Source organism: Somniosus microcephalus, chromosome 5, assembly GCF_052327205.1.
Source record: "Somniosus microcephalus isolate GS21.2 chromosome 5, FLI_Smic_1.0, whole genome shotgun sequence".
In the NCBI taxonomy this organism is placed as follows: domain Eukaryota; kingdom Metazoa; phylum Chordata; class Chondrichthyes; order Squaliformes; family Somniosidae; genus Somniosus; species Somniosus microcephalus.
The window spans coordinates 306,192,317-306,197,266 of record NC_140991.1 but is presented as its reverse complement, the minus strand read 5'-3'; the positions used below and the strand labels follow the sequence as shown (position 1 = coordinate 306,197,266).

Sequence of the window (4,950 nt, the reverse complement as noted above, 5' to 3'; positions counted from 1 at the left end):
GAAGCGCCTTGTTTTATCCGCTGCCTAGTATCCTCTCCGCAATGGTTGAACAAGCCCTTGACCGAGTCTGTGCCATTTCCCATGTTTCTCCTCATCCATTTCTCCTCCTTTGACAACCGTGACAGGGTCGCCCCCGCCCACCCCTTGTTCTGACATTCCACCCAGCAGCCTCTGCATTTCTTAGATCATCTTCCGGAAACTCTGTCACATCCGAAGAGTTCCTACCACCAAATATTTCCCTCACCTCCCTTCACAGCCAGTCCCCAGTTGGATTGCTCCTTTCACCACATCCTAATTCACACTTCCAACATCCCAGCTATCAGCAGCTCTTTCCCTGGTCCCTTCCCGTGCAACCACAGAAGATACAATAACCATTCATTCACCTCCTCGCATATCATTGACCAGGGCCCAAAACACTCCTTGCATATTAGCTAGCAATTTATGGGCACTTCCTCTAATCCAGTAAACTGTATGTTTGTTGCTTAAAATGTGTTCTCCTTTACACTGGGGAGATAAAAGACTATTAGGAGACCATTTTGCCAAATTCCTTCGTTCTGTCCCTAGATCATCTTCTGGCAATTCTGTCACATCCAAAGAGATCCTACCACCAAACTTTTCTCTCCCCTCCCCTCACGGTCAGTTCCCCGTCTATGTAGGTTGTGGCTCAGTTGGCAGCACACTCGCTTCTGAGTCAGAAGGTTGTGGGTTCAAGTCCCACTCCAGAGACTTGAGCCCACAAAGTTAGGCTGACACTCCAGTGCAGTGCTGAGGGAGTACTGCACTGTCGGAGGTGCCGTCTTTCACATGAGATGTTAAACCGAGGCACCGTCTGTTCTCTCAGGTGGACGTAAAAGATCCCGTGGCCACTCTTTCGAAGAGCAGGGGAATTATCCCTGGCGTCTTGGCTTATCCCTCATAACAAAAACAGATTATTGGTCATTATCACATTGCTGTTTGTGAGACCTTGCTGTGCGCAAATTGGCTGCTGCGTTTCCCACATTACAACAGTAACTACACTTCAAAAGTACTTAATTGGCTGTAAAGTGCTTTGAGACATCCGGTGGTCGTGAAAGGCGCTACAGAAATGCAAGTCTTTCTTTCTATCTAACTTTGTTGCTGAGCTTCTTGTGGTCTCCTCCCGCTACATTCCCATTCTGACCTTTCTATCGTTGGCCTTGCAGGCCCCTGCCTTAGTGCAAAGCTGCAGCACTAGCACGTAATCTTACTCCGCAATCCCTTGGCCAGAACATTGGCTTGAGCAACTTTAGACCTCAGTTACTTCCTTCATTTTCTTTGCAGCAGGAGTGGATTGGACAAGCAACGTCCAGAGAGAGCAGTGTCAGAGCCATCATCAGAGCACAGTGCTGGCAGGCAAGTCTGTCTCCTAGTTGTTGGCTTGCCTTTTTTTTCTCTTTCTGCAGCTGGCATCGAGGACTTGTTTCGGCAGTACATATATTAAAATTGGAACCATACAGAGAAGATTAGCATTGTCCCTGTGCAAGGATGCCAAGCAAATCCGTGAAGCGTTCCATATTTCTTTCAATAACCAGGGGGCATCGATTCAAAGTAATTGGTAGAAGGATTAGAGGGAAGTTGAGGAGAACTTTCTTTACACAGAGGGTGGTGAGGGTCTGGAACTCACAGCCTGAAATGTTTGTAGAGGCAGAAACTGTAGTGTATGTATCCGTCTACCTTTAAGAAAACCATTGTATGTAACCGTTCACCTTTAAGAGAACTATTTTAGGTGTGGCACTACTTTGTTGGCTTCTGTATACTGTAATACCGACGGTGACCACACCGGTATATAAGTGCTGTGTCAGGATTTATTTGGCAGATTCGCCCTGACCTTCGAATAGTAAAGTCCTGTTTTAAGTTACTCTGGTAGTCTGTGTATTAATTAACTAAACAACTCACAGACTTTACAGAAACCCTCCTCGCATATAAAAAGTACTTGGATATGCACTTGAGGTGCCGTAACTTACAAGGCTACGGACCAAGAGCTGGAAAGTGGGATTAGGCTGGATAGCTCTTTTTCGGATGGCAGAGACACGATGGGTTGAATGGCCTCCTTCTGTGTCCTAAATTTCTATGATTTTATGACTCCCAAGCCAGCGATGTGCTCAGTGAAATCCAGAGTAAAGTTCTCTCTGCACTGCATAAATTCTTCTTAAAAACAAATCCAGCCACGGTGCAGATGATCCTACTAGATCAATGTCGGATTCATACCGAAAGATGGGCATTTTCTTGCTGTGGATATATTCAGTGGAAACTGATTTTGCCATTGATCATTCCAGCCAGCTGAGGGGAGGTTTACATGCCATCAGTTTGAGTTAGCTTTGAACCAATATCCCCGACCAACAGTACATTTATGAACTCACTGTTGCACTGTTCTCATCCTCCAGCCTACATTGTACCTGCTGAACATCAGTCCCCAGGATAAATGCAAAGACATGAAAGTAAAGACAAACCTTTTCACTACACAAAACATTTAGGAAACATTTATTAGCCTGACTTCTGGGTACTTCAATTTTTGGATTAAAGGATATTTAACTTAAATACAGAAATAGTGAATCCTCTATCGTGTTGCTGAGGGGAAGGACACATAAATGTTTTTTGATGAGGATGTGGAGATGGTGTGGTGGAGGTGGTGGGAAGCACATAGCCATTACAACATGGAAACTGGCCATTCGGCCCCGTCAATCCGCGTCAGTGTCTACCTTCTGTCATAAATCTCATCATTGAGAAACTACCTATGAAATAACACTGGACAGCCAGCTGGTGGCGCCGTCCAAGGAGTATAAATACTCGGGCGTTGGCCCCAGCTTGCCAGGGACATTTTATAAGACAAGGAACTAGTGAAGTACAACTAGACCTCCATGTTCTGAAACAAGTTGATTAAAGCCTTGCTTTATACTCAAACCAAGTGTGTAGTGAGTTTTATTACGTCACCTTCCACACGAGCAAAAGGTCCCAATCATATCTGCCCACCTGGCTCCCTTTGTTCCTTCATCCTCCTCTCCAATCTAATCTTGAATATTGACACAGTTTCTGGGAAGTGAGAGAATGAACCAATGAATTGGTGGCTCTTTATGCTGTTCCCAAGGCCTGATTTTATCTATTGAATTTATCGAAAGAATTACCGTTTATTTAACTAACTGATTCACAGCTGGCCTGCTGGTCCTGAAGCTGCATTGAATGTATTCAAGGGGACATTTATTTCATTTATTAATTTTCAGCTGACGACTTGCTCCTTAAGCCCAATTTGTATTTATTCAGGGGAAATTTATGGAATTTGTTCATTCCTGGCTGCCTGGATTTCCTCGATACCCTATTGTATATGTTGAGGGTGGGTTTCTTTATTTAATTCCCAGATAGCTGCAATTACTTGTTTAGTGCTTGACTGCTGCGCTGCATCCAAAGCCCACTGGAATGTATTAATGGTGGATTGATGTCTTCATTTAATACGTGGCTAGCAAACTTCCTACAGCGCCCGAACGTATGCAAGGCACACTTATTTATGTAGTTCACACCTGAAGCCCAGCTTGTCCCAAAACCTGAGTTAACTTATTTAGGCCATAGTTATTCATTTAGTTCCCTGCTCCCCGCAAAGTGCAATTAAATGTGTTCCCAAAATTAAAAGTTTAATTGTACCTAAATTCAAATGTTTAAACATTAGAAGGTAGAAAATACAAAACACCTTACTGGCCAGAGAGGTGGATGTGAACCATGGCTGGTACAGAAATTTCAAGTCAAATGGTGGCCAGATTGGGAGGTTCATGTCAAGTAGCTAAGAGGTGTTGGGAAGGAACATGAACAGTAATTATAATGGCTATTATGTAATATAACAGGAGTTACAGTGCCACCCATTAAAAATAATGTCACCAGGTATTGCTAAGTGTCACAAGGTGTGACAAAATCACGATTATGTCCAAATAAACACTCAAAATGTTAGGATAATAACTAACTGCCAGACCCCCCAGAACATTCCCAAATAATCCAGAATAACGAAAGCAATACAAGAGGCACCTTATGTGTAATTGGTAAAAAGTGTTTGCTCCCCAATGGGCCACCTAGTATTCAGTTAACAATATGCAAGTAGCCTCCATTGCACTCATGACTCAGAAAGTGACAACAGGAAGGGTGCAGAGTTGCAAGAAAATTAATGCATTACATGATGATGCACTGCTTGAAATGTATTGGTAGAAGTTTGAGAAGGTTGTGGGTTCAGGCCACACTATCGACTTGAGCACATAATCTAGACTGGCACTTCAGTGCAGCACAGGCAGAGTGCTGCATGGTCAGGAGTGCTGCTTTTTCCAGATGAGATGTCAAAGTTGTGCCCTATCCACCAGTGAAGGAAAATTTATTTTAAATATCCTTGACATCGCCTGTCTCCGCCCTTGCCTCAGCTCATCTGCTGTTGAAACCCTCATCCACACCTCTAGACTTGACAATCCCAATGCACTCCTGGCTGGCCTCCCACATTCCACCCTACGTAAACTTGAGGTGATCCAAAACTCGGCTGCCCATGTCCTAACTCGCACCAAGTCCCGTTCGCCCATCAACCCTCTGCTCGCTGACCTACATTGGCTCCCGGTTAAGCAACGCCTCGATTTCAAAATTCTCATCCTTGTTTTCAAATCACTCCATGGCCTCGCCCCTCCCTATCTCTGTAAACTCCTTCAGCCCCACAACCACTCGAGATATCTGCGCTCCTCTAATTCTGCCCTCTTGAGCATCCCTGATTATAATCGCTCAAACATTGGTGGCCGTGCCTTCAGTTGCTGAGGCCCTAAGCTCTAGAATTCCCTGCCTAAACCTGTCCGCCTCTCCCCCTCTCTTTCCTCCTTTAAGACATTCCTTATACCTACCTCTTTGACCATGCTTTTGGTCATCTGCCCAAATTTCTCCTAATGTGACTCAGTGTCAATTTTTTTTTTGTCTTATAAT

The 4,950-nt window shown here is 44.4% G+C and overlaps 1 non-coding gene across 1 annotated transcript; it reads left to right on the top strand.

Annotated features, from left to right (window-relative positions):
* Window positions 1-1,431: 1,431 nt before the first annotated feature.
* Window positions 1,432-1,538, top strand: LOC147117870 (U6 spliceosomal RNA). Its single transcript, XR_015078565.1, has one exon. It is a non-coding gene; the product is annotated as a U6 spliceosomal RNA (small nuclear RNA).
* The last annotated feature ends 3,412 nt before the right edge of the window (window positions 1,539-4,950 follow it).